Source organism: Lathamus discolor, chromosome 8, assembly GCF_037157495.1.
Source record: "Lathamus discolor isolate bLatDis1 chromosome 8, bLatDis1.hap1, whole genome shotgun sequence".
NCBI lineage: Eukaryota > Metazoa > Chordata > Aves > Psittaciformes > Psittacidae > Lathamus > Lathamus discolor.
This window is the reverse complement of record NC_088891.1, coordinates 8,760,267-8,777,277: the sequence shown is the minus strand read 5'-3', so window position 1 is coordinate 8,777,277 and position 17,011 is coordinate 8,760,267.

Sequence of the window (17,011 nt, the reverse complement as noted above, 5' to 3'; positions counted from 1 at the left end):
AATGACCCCAAACTGCACAATTGTGGTTGAAAGGCTCTCTCCCTTCCTACAGTGGCAAGGTTGACACCCATCCTCTTTCCCTGCTCCAGGATGGTGTTTTCTGGCCACAGCTTCGTTGGTGCCCAGCAAGGAAGCGCTGCTGGGCTCCAGGAAGCAGGTGGCTTCACACTGACCTGCCTTGGCCACCTGCCTCCAGCTCCTTCCAGGCTCCCTGGATTATCACTGCTGGCTTTCTGAAGCAACAGCTAACAACTGGCCCTGTTTCAAGAGCCTGGCTGGGAAATTTGGCTGCGGGAAGGGAAGCAGGGATCAGGTAAAAGAGCTGGTCTCCCATGCATGACTTGGACTCGATCCTTCAGCAAGACTCCCAGGGACTCACCTCTCCTTGCCCAGGTGGAGACGTCCCAGCCCTTCCCAAGGCATCCCACTCCACGAACTCACAGTCACGTCTGATTAAGGAAAAGAGAATTTGTCTCAATTAGAAAGAGGCTCCCATATACATGAATGGACGTCAAGTAATTACTGCATGTCACTCACGGCTGGAAGAGAGACCTGAAATTTGGGGCTGTGTAAAGTCGCACACACAATTGTGAGTGAGTTACGGACCTTGGCATGCTTCAGAGCATACCTTGTGTGAGTGCTTTCAAGCCCATCCCGGCAGCTGAAATACACCCAGGCACGTAAAATACACCCAACCATGTAAAATACCCCCAGCCATGTAAAATACACCCAGCCACATAAAATACAGCCAGACACGACCCTGTTCTCTAACAAGGAAATAAAGCCGAGCAGACCTACGTTGCCAGAGCCCAGAGAGCAACACTGTCTCTTTAATTTTCTCCCTGGCTATCTCATCCTTTACACAAACTCTTTCCTCCCCGTGGCTTCTTCCAGCCTGGTGGGCAAAGTGGGAAAACATCATTAGGGAGGAAAAATAATTTAGTTTGTTAATCAGTATCCAGTGGTGGGAAACAAGAAAGACAGAGAGCAGGACTGGCGGTTAGGGCTTAGGAAGGGCCAGCACAAAGCCCACCATTCATGACATCTGGGGCTGGGATTCTCATTGAATTAAACAGACACAAAGAGCAGAGGCATTTCATGCTCTCTTCACAAGAATTATCATATCTCCCTGGCACTAGGAAACCTTCAGCACAGGAGAGGGGGAGAGAGAGAGACACAGAGGGGAAAGCGGGCAGGCTGGGTAGAAATATGGGGCAGGGTAGAAGAGGCTTTGTTCCAGGGTTGGATTTATGGATGGGATGCGGCGCGTTGCTTTGCGGGGAGAGACAAGGCCCTGGCGCGCTGGGTCTAATAAGAATCAGCAAATGTGAAACAGGGGGCCCCTGTGTACCATGAAGCAGGGAAACCCGCGTGTGACAAGCCAACAGAATAACCGCTCGCGTCTCAGGGCTGTGAAAGGATGCTGACGTTCCTACGAGATGTGTCGTCTTGTGTGTGTGTCAGCGAGGAGGGGGGAGAAGGGGAGCGCCGAGGAGTATAAACAAGAGACCAGGCAGCATCGTTCAGTCATGAAAATTAATTAGCTAATGTGCAAACCATGGCTGCCTCTTCCCACTGCCCTGCGAGCGTTCCTCATAAAGCCATGGTGTGTGCGGAGCCTGTGACTGGGAATTACAGGGGCAGATTAGAGAGCTCCTTGGGACACAAGAAACCCACAGCCTGTGCAAAAAAAAGTGAGGAGGGGACATTTAGGGTCCTTGGGGAAGGGGCAGAGCCCAGGGACCAGGAGAAGTTAAAATGGGAGAGACCAGGCACCAAGCTGAGACCAGGCATCATATTGCTGCAGCAGCATAAATTGGGGTGGATCTCAAAACCCACCTATTAACAGGGTCTGGTGGACAGCAAAATCACGTAGGGTTTAGACCACGAGCTCTCTGGGGTCAGACCTGTCATGTCCTGCAGGCTCACACCACGGAGGCCCGTCCTACTTAATCTCTAGGCATCACCAGAGGATCTGCTTTAAATACTAATTGCTCCATGACCAAGACCTGTGAGCTGCTGGGAACTTCCCCACAGCATTACCTGTGGGAAGAAGGGACAGATCTCTGACCTCACATCCCCAGGGCAATTTGACCTCATGTAACCAGTGCCACAAGCGGATATTCATACCCGGTGAAGACGAGAAACTCCTGACCGATTCCATGTGTCCCATCCCCAAGCTTTCAGATCTCACTACAGTACCATGCTTATTCTGTGCTGGGAATAACCATGAGAGAATGAGGGCACACGCAGAAATTACCCAGGGAAAAAGGGCACAAAAAGGGAATGAGGAGATGCAGAAAGAGATTGGTAGGGAGAAAAATAAAGAGAGAAGCCTCTTCGATGTGGGATGTGCATGGTGAACAAGGAACGTGCTGGAAACAAAGGGATGCAAGGAGAGAGGAGAGGCTGGGATGGGCATCTCGGTAGACATGTAGGTAAAAGTTGAAAAGGAAGCACTAATTAGCACCCAGACCATCAGTTTCCATTAATAGCTTGTCACCGTTTCCTTGATGTTGCTGAGAGCAGGGAAGTTGGTATGTGTGATGCTTACCTGTCTCTATCTCATTAACAGAAGTCAGGGTGAGAACAGATGTTTATTGCCTGCATCCAGATAGACAGGCCCTTTGCTGAACCAAGATGCAGGAGAGAGGGGGAAAGTTATGAAAAGGATGCTCGTGAAACACAAGCCCATACCCACACAATGGAAACCCAAACATAGGACACTTAGATACCACTTAGATACGATGCAGGAACAGCCCCAGGCAGGTATCAGGCTCCAGGAGTCCACAAGGCAAAAACACTAGGTCAAATCATTATAACCCAGGACAAATACACTGCTGGCTGGAGGGAAATGCTCCAGTATCAGCACAAGGTATGTGCAAGGGGCCATGACTGCATTAAACCCAGGAAAGTAAAACAAAAGACTGCTTAATTCCCCAGGCAAATTTGCTGAACCAGAGCCCACTCTGCTAGAAAACACACAGCGAAATGCCTTGTTGAAAGTCGAGTGGAGAAACCCCCCCAGTCAACAAGGGAAAAAGAAAGCCACAAAAAGCCATTTCGAGCAAAGATGAATCTGCATCGCACACAACCACCTCCAGAGTAATTCTTCCAGCAGTTAAAAAACCAGAGATTAGATATCCCATGTAATAAACAAAGGCCTCTCCTTTCCATCCAACATGTGCACCAGCTCCTGTTAGCAACACCAGCCAGAGGCAGTGTGCAAAGCAAGGCAAGGATGCCAGTCAGCAGGTATCTATGAGCTGGTAGCACACATCTGCTGGTGAGTGTGCACATTCCTAGGGACCCCCCTGCTTCCACAAGCACACAAATTCACTACTCAAGCCTCAGGTTCCTCAAGAGCAGAAGCCCAAACCTCCCAAGGAGTGAACGAGGCAAAACCAAAGGCAAAGAAAACATCAAGGCTGGGGCTGAAGGAACAAAGGCTGCCGCCTCTCATCTTGGAGACATCTTCTTGGCCATTTAGCTCAGATCAAGTGTAGGCTCTGTTGACTTCCCCATCTATTCAAACAAGCACTGTCAATAGTCTGATAGGTCTTTTTTGCTCTACAGCTTCCCTATCCCTGTATTTGCTGTCCCCGACCAACACAGTTAATGCCACATGCAGAAATACTGCCCTGAAGAGCCCTCATTCAGGTTGCGTGGTCAAGCACTTCAAAGTTAGGAAGTGTCCAATTTATGGCTGTCCGTGCAACCTTAATTCCACCTCGATGTGCAGCCACCCTGCCCAGGGAAAAAGGGAGCGAGCTAAAAATAGGCTGTGACTGTGTCATTACAGCCTCGTAAGGGCAGGGAGAAGCAGAATTCACATCTCATGGCCAAGCTGAAAGCAGGTACCCCCTGACTTGCCAAGCTCTTGCTTTGGTGCCTTCAGAGCCATGTTCATTTTTAATATACAGAAATCACGTGCGTTCTAAACATACAGAAAAATGCATTATTTATAGCTAATAAATAATAGATTGTTTATATAAGCAAAAAGAAAAACAATTGTAGGCAAGTGTAACAAAATTCCCCTCCCTCCACCCTGCACCCATCCCCGCCTTCGTCCTGCATGGGTACAGTGATTTCAAGCCCTGAGCCTCGGCACAGATTTCTGCCACTATGAAATCCAGGACTAATGTTATCTGGCAGCGGCAGAAGGCTGCTCTCCTGGGGCTGGCGGGGAAGGGGGACCGCTGGGGCTGGCAGTGCCCAGGCCAATGCACTCACACCCCCCTGCGCCTGTTCCTTCCAACGCCAGGCCCCGGAGGAGTTTTCGCCCAGGAGATGGGGCAGTGCTGGAAGAACAGTGAAAGGGAGTCATGGAGTTGGCCGTAAGTGTCCTCCCACCTTCCCCGGCTGGTCCAGAGCTCTGCAATCCAGTGGTGGGAGTCCAGGGCTTCACCCTGCTCATGGTTTGCTATTATTATTCCAGGGAAACAATAAATTCCAATTTTTTTCTTTCTTTTCCCCCCAAGAGGCAAGCGAAAGGAAATCACAATTCTGAACAATTCATAATTCAGCTAAACCTGAAAGGAATTTAAGGGACAAAGAATAGGCATTTCTCGAGCTTGAAGAGCTTCCCCCGGCCGAATTTCAAGGGCCCGCAGCAAACAATGGGAGTGTCAGAGGTGCTCCAAAGGGAAAAAAGTTCAAGAATCTTTACAATAAAAAGTGTTAGGCAACACAGAGGTCAGAGCCAGCTCCTCCTATAATAAATAGCACGACTACCCTACATTAACTATAGGAGACATTTTAATGCAGTGCCTCGGCTTCGTGCTAATTATACTTTTTTCACCGTATTTTGAACCTAAGGAAAAAAATGTCATCAGTTAATTATAACAGATGAGGGAGTGTGAAGACTTCCTCAATAAATAATGCCTTGATATCTCATATCCAACAAGCTGCGTGCTCTGCTCTGAAGGTGCCCAGAAATATGTCCTCTCAGGAAATATGTCAAGAAATGATGGTCCCATAAGCTGGCTTTGTTTCCAAGCCTTGATTTTCGGCCCAATAATTAAGCGGTTTTTATGGACTGGGGAGAGTAAAGGTCGTGGGACTGCTGGAATGGCGCCAGACAGAGTCAATGTTGAAAAATAAATAAATCCCTAAATCAAAATGAGATACAAGAGACCTCAGCAAATGCCCCCCACGGCTGCACAGCCGAGCACACAGAAGCAATTCAGTTTCTGGACCCAGGTCCCATCCTTCCTTCTCTCTCAGCATCTCCACAGGAGCCTGGCACGGACATAAAGAGCCTGGTTTGAATGAATCCAAGCCACTGCTGCCAGCCAGGAGCCAGCCACCACCATCCACCTGCTTTGAGGAGAAGAGACCTCATCCTCCTGCTGCCATGCCACCCTGGGCTCAGGCCCCATTGCACCCCACTGAGGCTGGTGGGTGCCTGGGTCGTTATGTAGGTTCCTCAACTAAACCATCTTTCTTTCAGCTCCCTTCCCCACCCAGCACCCCTCACTTCCCCTCTGAAGAGCCGGGATTTGGCGTGGGAAAGATGTCTTTGGGCTTTTCACAAATCCAGTATCCCCTTGAACCAAAACCAATTAGCCTGGCCCAAGGTCCTGCCATTGAAGGACTGTCCCTTCTTTTCAGACCCCCGCAGGCTCAATTGCTCTAAGGAGCCTGGATGTGAATGAGCAAAGCCCACTTAAAGTGGTACTTAAGGCCAGACCAGGGTGAAGGAGAAGAGAAAGCCTCTATAGGAACAGCAAGCCGAGTTTCCAAGAGACAGCTAACTGCCGGAGATTGTGTTCTTTTGCTCCCTTCCATTTTCTTTCTTTTACCCCCACTCCTGAGCTTTCGAGGCAAACGCTCCAAACCAAACCCGAGCCCCTGAATAAATATCAGACAGCACCTGAAAACCTGAAAGACAGAGCCTGTTCCGACTCCTTGCGGGTGCCGAGAGCCCGGCTGCAGGCAGCATGATGCCTCAGCTTCATACCGGCACAAGCTCTGGTCCTGAACACGTGCGCCCAGCGGGATGGAGAGAAGGAGGGTGAGATGCTTTTCCACCTGGGATCTTGGCAAAAGCCTTCTTGGGCTCACGGGCATGAAACACCGAAATTCCCAAACTAGAAAAGGCAATTCCTGGCACCATGTGGCGAGGAAGCCAATAGGGTGGCTACGCAGCCATCTTATGCTCGCAGCCCTTGAGGCCTTCCAGAAGCTTAGGGAGATCAAGGGGCCTTTATGTGGCAGCACCAGAGGCCCCTTAGTTACACATGGCACCCACAGCATGCATGGCCACGTGCCAAGCACCAGCACCTTGGCATTTGCAGCTAGGAGAAACACCATCACCTTCATTGGTACCAAATTAGCGCCTTCCCTCCACCCGGACATGAGAAAGCGTGTTTCCAGCACCTCCCCGGTGCACAGGCAGCACCCATCCACAGCCACAGCTGGGATGGATGCTCCAAGCCTCTGAGCTCTGCCCCTTCTCCGGCAGCACAGACAAAGCCAGGGCAGAGCAGCAGGTAAAGGGAGGCACCATGCGCCCCCAGCAAGGATGTGGGGAGGGAGTGGGAGCCAAGACAAAAGAAATGGTCGAGCCTGGCCTCAAGCGGTGAACCTTCCATTGCCAGGTGATTCTACAAAAATGCCCATCGATGGGATTTCATCCATAACCGAGCAAGATGGCTCATCCTGAGGTGGCTCCTTCGAATGGCAGGGACTGAACAGATCCTTCTTCACCTACCCCTGTGCCCAGGAGGGTTCGGCTTCCCAGGTATCTGGTACAAAACCACCTTCACCTTGTGCCTCAAGCCCAACCCACTGCGTGGTGGCCAATTTTTAGGAAAAGATGGGAAATAACAAATTGGAGCACATGATGTCCCAGGGCAACATTTCCCTGGGGTGAACCCACAAATGATGTTTTCCATTTATCCCTCCAATGGCACACACCGATTCTTCTGTTTCTGGCTCCCTCTGCCCATCCCCAGCTCTGCCTGAAGAACAAAGACAGCACGGCCCAGCTCCAGAAACCTCACCCATGCCTGGCCTACGCTGCACCCTATCGCTCTGCTGGGAGTCCCACCGAGAAGAGAAAGCCACTGGAAAGAGTTGGGAATGCCGTGACCTGGGCTCTCCTCCCAGCACAGCCAAAAAAGATGCTTTCCCTTCTAGGTTTGGGCTGTGCAGGGGGAGAGATCCATCTGAAGCCAACAGCTGCGCAAACAGGGCAAAGAGCTAAGTCACAAAGGGACCTGTGTGCAGCCAAAATCCATCCCTGGCCCAAAGATGGAACTTTGGGAACCTTCCTTTCACCACGACACTTAAAAGACAGAAAGCAGAGACCTGGCAATGGGCTACCAGGGATTCTCCAACTGCAGCGGGTGCTTCACACACAGGGATTTACTGGGGGCTTTATCCGCTTCCTCACCCCCCACCCATGCGCACACGAGCTGGGGATGCTCGTACCACAGTCACCTATCGCTCACTGCCACCTCCCTTGTTAATGGAGGGGGGTCACCTTCAGCCTCCAACACCCTGGGTTCACATCAACAATGGGGTGAAAATGAAGAATTTAAGCGCCCATAAGAATCCAACCGCTGTTCCTCTCTCTTGGAAACTAAAGGCCAAATGGCCCGGTCCCTGCCTCAAACCCCTTCGGGGGGATCTGCTCAGGGGTAAGTGGACCAGAAACAGGCTGAAAAACACCTGAAAAATGGGCTCAGAACAGCCAATTCGGGGCAGATAATAAATGGAGAGGAGTCAAGGGTGGCTCCTGAGCAGCTGATGGAACAGCAAGGTGAAAGAGCTTGCATGGATCCTTTGTAAGAGTTCACATGTAGACACGGATTTCCACACTTCCATTTTATTTCATGAAATTATATATCTATGTATTTATACACACACACACACAAAGGCATTTATTATATGTGTGTGTGGGTTGGGGGTTTTTGTCCCCTTGGATCCTCTTTTGATATTTTCACCTTTTGCAACTACAAAAGGCAGGGACAGAAATACCTCCTGGGTTGCGCCAGTGCAGAAACACTCCCACCAAACAGATTGTCTCTAACACGCTGGTCGAATGATTCCTCCTGAATTATATTCATTAGGAATTTGAATGTTTCTTTCCTCCATCCCCCATCAAATCATTACTCCGGAATAAATGCATTCATCAACCACCTTGCTCAGTTCCCCCCCTGCTTTGTTCAGTCGAGTTTTAAAGCATCTCCACTGAAACCGTTTGCACCTGACTCGATGCTAACGCATGAAGGGGGGGGGGGTTGGAATAAATAGGAGAAGAATTGAAGTGCCACTCACAATATGGTGGAAATAACTGGGAAATTATCCCTTAAAAATAAGCGACATAATTAAGAAGGGAAAGGGCTACATTGCCTCCTCCCCACCTCCGATCTCTTCCACAATTTCTGGGATTGCATAGAGCATACATATTCCAGATGGGCTGGAGAGAAGGAGGTTGGTTCTTAATGACACGTCTTTCGCTGCCTTTGGAATGAATGATTCATTCGGATCTCGCCGAGACTCGGTGCCACAGTTGAGTTACATTTCTAGAAAATCCGTATCTTTAATTCTGGCGCTGCGTGTGGGACCCAGCAAATCATGGAATTACTGCTGTAACTTCGGATTAGTAACGCTTTCTAAATGATAGTCTAATTCCAGGCCTTCATGCTTTTCAGCGTTCACACTCACACAGCCTTTTCCCTGGGAGGCTTCCTGCGGAATTAGTGCTGGCGTCTTCCTCTTTCTCTGCCCTTTTTAATTTCTCCAATGACTTCTCATTAGAATATATAATAACAACAGCTCCGCAGAACTTTTCTTTCGCCCCGTATAGCCCAATTCAGGCTGAGATCCTTTATCCTTACTGTGGTTATGGCGGTGCTTTGCTGGCCCTGGAAGGGTGCACAGGCATGTTTAGCTTGGCGGGCCTACGTGGCATCTGACGCCATTCCCCCGTGCAAGGGAAGGTGGAAAACCTGTCTCGGAGGGGCACGGGGCTCCCACCTCTCATTGTGGGTATGGGGAGCTCAGCCCTAAGGTGCTACCCTCATTCCGCAGCAGGGAATGCCCAGCTGCAGGGAAAAGGCTGGGGCAGGGAACCCGCAACCCACTTCTAGAGCAGGGGGAGCACGGCACCGTCTCTCCCATCCCTCCCCATCTCCCGCAGCATCTCCTGGGGGGCAGAGAGCCTGCAAACACCCCACTCCAGACCCAGACACGGGAAGCTTTTCCTCCGCTGCTGTCACGGCCCCGTGTGGGTTCGTGGCAGCGCAGGGACGATCCCTCCGGGATGGAACCGCTACCGCCGGGCGAGGGGCCGGCGGCGGTGCCCCACGGGCTCTCCCGGGGTGCCGGGGGGCCCAGGGAGCCCGGCCACGGCCACGGGCGCTCGGCCCACGCCAGCGGGGAAACGTGCGGGGAGGCTGGCGGCGAGCGCGGTGCTTTGTGTCTCCATGGGAACGGAATGCAGATGTGCCAATTGCTTCCCCCCCCCCTTTCTTTTATTTCTTTCTTTCCTTCCTTTCTTCCTTTTCCTTTTTCTTTTCTTTTTTAAGATTTGCCACACATTGTAATACATTTTCTATCTTAACTTCTGGGGCTTGCAGAGGAGGGTGAAGGAAAGCTTTGTGCCTTGCCAACCGCTCCGCTCCCAAAAGAAGCCCCCAGCCGGGCGCCTGGATTCCGGAGGGGTGCACCCAGCAGCGGGACCCTTGCATCCCTCTTCCCTAAAAGCATCCACTTCTCCCTCCCAGCTATGGACAAAAGCAAGAGCCACCGCACAAGAAAAGTGATCACATTATCACCAACTTGACCTTCCGCAGGGAGGCCGGGATCAAACCCGAAGCCGAAAAAAGGACAGAGGAATGGAGAGAGGAGAGAAGGGGAAATATCCAAAAGCCGGGGGGTGTTCGACATCTGGAACGGGAGAGTGATTTATTTTGGGAGGGCGCTCGCTCCCTCCGTCCTCCCAGAGCCGCGCACCCTGCAGCCAAGGAGCGCATTCGAGGTGTGTTTAAGCCAGGGTTAACCCCCGGGTTTCTCCGGCAGTGAAAGCATCCGCGCAGGGCTCGCCTCCCTGTCCCTGTCCCCGGCCCTCCCGCCCGCCGAGCCCCGGCTGCCGCTGCCCTGAGCGGCCCGACGAGAGGGGCGCGGAGCCGTAGCCCTTACCTGGAGCCCCGCGGGCGGTGGGTCGGGCCGTCTCTGCTCCGCCGGTCCCGGTGCGGCCGCTTCCCCCGGGCGAGCAGGTCTGGAAGTCATTTCTACTTTCGGTTATCTAGCTTTATGATGGCTCCACAACACTCATACAGCTAGATAACCAAAGACAGAAACATCCCTCCGTCGGGGATGCCGGCCATCCGTCCGTCCATCCGCCGTCCGCTCCAGGGTGCGGGCACGGCCGGGGCAGGGCGGCCGGGGGCTGCCACCGGGAACCACACACACACACAGAGAAAACGGGGAGGGAGGAAAATAGAGAAAAAAACGATAAATAGGAGCGGAGAGGACGAGCCGGGGCAGAGCCGCGGCACCGCCGGCTGCGGGGCGGGCTGCGGAGAGCCGGGCAGGGCCGTGCGGGGCTGAGCCGTGCGGTGCGGGACTGGGCTGAGCCGAGCCGAGCCGAGCCGAGCCGAGCCGAGCCCAGCCGAGCCCGCCCCGGTACCGGCCCGGGCGAGCGGCGCCCGCGCTCCCGCCCCGCTGCCCAACTTCTACTCCCCTCGCATGGTAATCGCCCCCTTTGGGAAGTGACGTCACGCCGCTCACAGCCAATCCTCGACCCCGCATTTAAATCAGCGCCCCCTTTCCCGCGCTTTCCAGCCAGCCCCGGCCCGATCGGGATTGCGGTGGGTCGCGCCGCGGCTGGACGGGGCGGGCCGGCACCGCACGGCTCGGGACCGGCCCTCCCCCCGCTGTGCCCCCCCTCCCGGCCTGCGCCGAAGGGGCTGAGCCGAGGGGCGCTCTGCCTCTCCCCTCCCTGCCCCGTCGTGCCCCCGCGGCAGCTCCGCTGGGCCGGCAGCTATAGGGAGAGGCGGCAGCAGCGCCGCACGGCCCGGCGCGGGGACCCACCTGCAGTAACTTCCCCTTGCCTATCCTCGAGGTTCCCCTCTGCCTGCGCCCTCTCCCCTCTCTCCCTTTCCACGGCCTTTCCTTTTTCTCCTCTTTTTCCCTTTCCTTCCATTTTCCTTCCCTTTTCCCGTCCCCTTTCCTTCAGCCTTTCCCCGCTCCCCCTCCCAGCGATACCCCCCCCCCACTCACCGCACCCCTCTCACACCTTCTCCTCCCCCAGCAGCGCCCGCCCCGTCCGGCCTCTGCACCGGGGCACCCTTCAGGCCCCTTTCCCCCAGCCAGACGCGGGGCCCGCCCGTCCCGAGCCGTAGCCGGGGGACGCGCCGCGATCCTGCACCGATCCTCTCCGCTGCCCTTTCCCCCCTTGTTTTAATTATTTCCCCTCCAGGTTCCGCTATTTCCCGCACAGTTTCTTAACGCCATATGCGTGTAGGGGCTAACCCGGTATGCACAAACACTAACAACGATAATAATAACGAAATGCCAGGAGGTGACCATGATTATCCGAGGTCCTTCCTGACCTATTCCTCACTAGAAAGAAAATATAAATAACAAAAATAAGAGCTGTAACCCCTCGCTGGTTCTAAGCATCGCCTTCCTTTAAATCCGAGGCGAGGGGAAAACGTGACCGGTTGCAAAACGAGGGATCCGCGAAACGAAGCGATCGCGGCGGGAGCAGCAGCGGCGGAGCGCAGCCCTCCGGTCCCGCCGGCTCCCGGCGAGCTCCGCTCGGGTTATTTATTCCTTTCTCTCCTCTCCTCCCCCTCCCGCCGTACCCTTAAAGGAAAAATTAGAAATGGAATAAATAAAATCTACCGGCTCAATCAGGCTGAAAGCTGCAGGACCGGCACTGCCAGCCCCGCTGCTCCCGCCGCCCGGGCGAGCCCGGCTGCTGCCCGGCTCCCGGGAACCGCCGCTTCCCTGCTGCCTCCTGCCTAACGAGAAACGGGCCCGGGGGTGCCCCTGCCGCCCCGACGGGGCTGGGGAAGGCAGGGAGAAATCTGTGCTCCGTCCCCAGCCCCCTGGTGCCTTGCTCGGGAGCGCGTTTGGCCGGGGTTTATTTTAATCTGCCCCGGAAAAAGGGGGGTAACAAAACCTGCCACGGGTCGGATTCCTTCATTTGCTGGCCCTGGATTTTCTCCTAATTTCTCGCTGTCGCTGTTGGGGTGATCGCTGCCCGTACCCTCCCGGCCGGGCAGGAGAAGGCGCCCGCTCTCCCCACCGCCTCCATTGGGCAGCCCGAGGGTGCGTGGCCGGCGGGGCCGAGCGGACATGGGGGGTTCGCCTGGGCTACGGCCCGGCCTCAGCTTCCACCCACTGGGGGAGGCCCCTTTACTCACCGGGGGAAGCAGCTTGGGCACCGCCAGCAGCTTCCCCCGCTCTCGGGGCCGCTCCGGTGGCGACTCGGCCCCGCTCCGGCCCCGCCGTCCCTGCGGCAGCAGCGGAAGGGCCCAGGCGGGCAGCGCCAGCCCCGCCGAGCCGCAGCTCTGCCCGGCTCCCTCCGTGCGAGGTCTGCTGCCCGCAGCACCGAGCCCCCGGGCCGCCGTGCTGCTCGGGTGAGGATGTTGCGGGCGAAGAACCGCATCTCGCCGGGCTGCTCGGGGCTGGGATCCCGCCTCTCTGCTGCTCAGAGGAGGCGTTTTTCTTGGCAGAAATGGACATAATATTGTCTTTTTTCCCCTGTTCCTTTTCGGCAAAGCCTTGCTCTGCTCGGAGCCCTCGCCCCAGCCCGCTCGGTGCAGGGAGAGCCCCCGCACCTGGGAGAGAATCTCACCTTGTTCTTGGGGTATTTTGGGGCTATTTTTTAAGGCTTTGTGGGTTTTTTTGTTAATTTGGATTTTTTGGGGAGGAGGGTTGGGGTTGGTGGGATTATTTTTAGTCGTATTTTAGGGGCAATTTGTGCAGGATACGTACAAAATGGCTCCTTGGCACAGCGCAGAGCACCAGCGAGCAGCCCGGGGAGAGATCGCGGGGGCTGCCCGGGGCTCCGCAGGCGTCGCATGAGGGACACGGGCCCGTCCTTCGTCTGCACGAACCTATGAGGTTAAACGACCCGCGGCTGCGGGCGGCCCGACGGGACGGGGAGGGGCGGCGGGGCCGGCGCGGCTCTGGCCATGGTGCTGCACCTGCTCCGGCGCTCCCGCGGAGCATCCGCTTCCACCCGCGGGTGGCCCGGCCTCTGCTTCCCGTGTCCTCACTGGGTGAAGCGGAGCCGGCCGCACCTCGGCGAGCCCCGCGGCCCCGCGCCCGCCCGGTCACCGGGCAGCCCCGGGCTTATTTAACGTGATCGCCCAGTACCGAGTCCGCTGCCTTCCCCTCTTCTACGTCCTGCGCGTCTGACGTCACTTTTCTTTAATTAGGAGAAGTTATTTTTAGCCAACCTGGAGTAACCCCCGCGCCTCCCCGCAGCTTCTCTTAATTGTAGCTGTGCGGGTTCTGGGGGGTAGCGGCTGCGGGGTTGGGGTGATTTTGCTTTTCCTCCCTCAAAACCGGGGCTTCGCCCAGAAGCGGCGGCTCCCGACGGGCGTGAAGGAAACGCGTCGCTTTGTTTAGCAATTAAAAGCCGCCTCTAAGCAAGCCCCGGCGCTGAAAAGGCAAAGCGGCGGCGGCCCGGCCCCCGCTGCTCTTTTTTCTCGCCGGCCGTCGGGGGCCGGGACCCAGGCGGGGCCGGTCCCGGAGCGTCCCGGCTCGGCGGGGACAGGGGCAGGGACTGCCCGGCCGGGACAGGGGTGGAGGCACGTCGAGGGGATCCAGTCAAGTGCAGAGTCTCGGGCCACCTGCACTGTTATGATTCGGGTTTCCTAAAGGCTGAGGCCTAAAACGGGTTTCACTTGCAGGGAGATGCGGGGGAAGGAAAAGAGAAAAGGATAAAAGGATAAAAAAAAAAAAAAAAAAGGAAAAAGAAAAAAAAAAAGGAAAAAAGAAAAAAAAAAAAAAAAAAGGAAGAAACCCCCAAAAGATAAACCCAATCCCAACAAAATCAAACCCCAAGAAAAAAAGCGTTTCCGGGAAGGAAGGAAGAAGAAGAGAAGAATGAATGGTGAAAAAAAAAAATAAAAAAGGAAAAGGAAAAAAATAAACCAAAACAAAAATAAATGAAATAAAAATGAGGGGGGAAAGGATGAAATAAAATGAAATAATAATAATAATTTTTTAAAAAGGCAAATAAAAGAGACACCGCAGGAGGAAAAGAAAAGAAATCCTCCAGCAGCAGAAGCCGGTGGCTTATCTGGGCACGGGCAGCGGCTCCCCGCTGCTGCTCCTCGGCGGTAAATCCGAGCAGGCGAGCGGGGCACCCCTGTAACCCCCCGTCCCCCTCCGTCAAATGGGGCCCCGCAGCAGCACCCGCTGCACCGGGGGGAAGAACTTCCTCGGGAGCCCGGGATTTCTCCCGCGGCCTAAAGCCTGGGTGCCCCGGGAGGCTCGGCCTCGTCCAGGCGTTTTGCCCAGTGCCGCCTCCCCCGGTGCCGTTCGGGGGTAACTCGGTAGCGCCCGGTTCCCGCCGCCTCGTCGGGGCTCAGCCTGCCCCACGTCCCGCCGCTGAGCTGCAACATCCCGGGCAGCAGGGGGGGAGGCTGCCGGAGCAAACGCATCTCCGGCAGCCCAAGATCCCCCGTGTCTCTCGTTCGCCCCCCGTGACGGGTGGGCCGGGGCCGGGGTGCGGCGCGGGGCGGTCGCGGTGCTGGTCCCGGTCCCGCGTGGTGCCGGCACCCGGAGGCGCCCAACTTCCCTGTGGGGACCGGCCCGACTTCATCTCCCCTCCTCGTTGCTTCCCTCCCTCTTTCCCTCCCTGCTTCCCTCCTCCCCACCCGCAGCCTCTGCATCCCCCCCGGGGGGACAAGTCACCCCGCGCCCTCCCGCCTCCCCGGGGCAGCCCCGCCGTGGCGGCGGTGCCCGGCCGCGACACTCACTCTTGCTGCCGTGCCGAGGGCAGGACGGCGGTCCCCGGGCGAAGCGGGCGGCGGGAGCCACCCCATCCCCTACACACAACGGGCGTGCGGGCAGCGGGGCGGGCAGGGCAGCCCCGGCCGGGCGGCGGCCCCAGCCCCGGGGCGGCGGCAGCGGCTCTGCCCGAGCTCCTCGCGTCTTCCCGGCGGCTGCCGGTGCCGGCTCTGGTCGGTGTCCAGGAGCTGCCGCCGCCGGCAGGCTCTGCCCGCACTGACGTCAGCCCGGCAGCCTCCTATTCACTCCAACCATGGCGGAGAGGAGGAGGAGGAGGGAGAGGGGGAGGGGAGGAGGCGGGAGGAGGGAGGGGGAGAGGAGGAGGACAGGAGGAAGGCGGCGGTGGCGGCGGGGGTTGGTGGCTGCCAGGCTCCGCCGAGCAGAAAGCGCAGCCCCTTCGCCTCACCCCGTAATTACCCCCCGAGGCTGGGGCTGTGGGGGGAGGACTTTGGGGGGGGGAGAAGAAGAGGGGCCGTGTCCCCATCCTTACCCCCCCCCACTCCCCGGTGAGACCCGCTCCCCCGGGGCCGCCGCTCCCCTGGGCGCAGGCCGGGATCCCCGCTCTGCCCCCCTGTCCTAGAAGCGGTTTCCCGGGTGGAGAACCGGGGTGTGACACCCCCCCCCCCCCCATTCACCCCTGGAACCCCCGTTCCCTCGGGGGCACCCCCAGCCCCGCCACAACCAGCAGGGAACTGGAAGCAGCCGCCGCCTGCCCTCCGCTCCCCGCCGGGGTCCCCGGCCCGGCCCGGCCCGGCCCCGCTCCGCTGTCCAAATGCTGAAGGGCCCCGCTGCTCCCTGCGCGGCCCAGCCCGCCCGCAGCTGTCGGGCAGAGCCGGGGCACCGGCTGCTCCTCGGAGGTGGGGGCCCCTCCCGGAGCCGGGCCGAGCCATCCCCGCCCCGACGGACAGGCCGAGTCCCGCAGACGGCTTCACCCCGACAGCCGCAGCGCGCTGGAACCGGGGCGCGGGGGTGCCTCCCTCCGCCGATACCCTCCTCACCTCTTCCTCACAGAATCACACACGCATCGCAGCGCCTGCAGCTTTGGCAGTGAGGCTGAGAAAGCCCCCAGACCCCTCCTGCACACCTTTACTTCTCCTCCGACCTCCCCTTCGCTTCCTCCCTGCCTTTAACCGCGCTCGTGTGTTTTATCTCCGATTCACTCCGCCGATGCCCCGGAGCGGCTCTGGGGAGTCTCTCGCCGCCCCGATGAACGCCCAGGGATCCCCGCACAGGTTTTCTATGTAGGGAATAAAACAAGAAACCGCTCGAGCCGGGGAGATGTGCGAGAGCCGAACACGCCGCCTCGCCTCTACATCCCTGCCTTTAAATTCCCCCGTTATTTTCCTTTTTGCATCTGCGACTTGCCACGGAAGGAAACGTAACCCCGAATGCCACCGCCAGCACAGACCGGAGCTCGCTGCCAAATTCCGTGGGGTTTTATTTTATAAGCGATTAGCACCATTTAAAGGAAATTAAGAATAATAAAGAAAGAAAAGGAATAAACCCAGCGTCTTCTCCTCGTCGCGGGGAGGGCGAGGAATCCTTTCGCTCACCCAGAGTCGCAAACCCGATGGCATTGTCGTTAAACACGAAAAGGAGAATATTAAGAAATCGCAACACTCCCTCCCGAGCACTCCCCACCTCCCCCCCCCCCCCCCCAGTTTATTTGCGCTAATAATTAATTCACAAGAGCTTAACTCCGGTGTAACCCCGCGGTCTTTTCACTATAAAATCCCCGCGTTTCCTATTGAATTAGCTCTGCTCCATTGTCGCTGAAATGAAGACGCCAAACCAACTTTTACCCTGAGCATTTTCTCACCAGCCCAAAGAAAAGTCTCTCTCCTTCTGCTTTGCTCCGAATTTTTCTTCTTCTTCTTTTTTTTTTTTTTTCTTCTTCTTTTTTTTTTTTTTTTTTTCCCTCTTTTTTTCTTTAATTCAAGCACCCAGCCTGGACGTGTCCTGCAATTTAACTACTTTCAAATTCTTTGTTCGGGTCCCACCGGGGCTCTATTGTCACCCTATT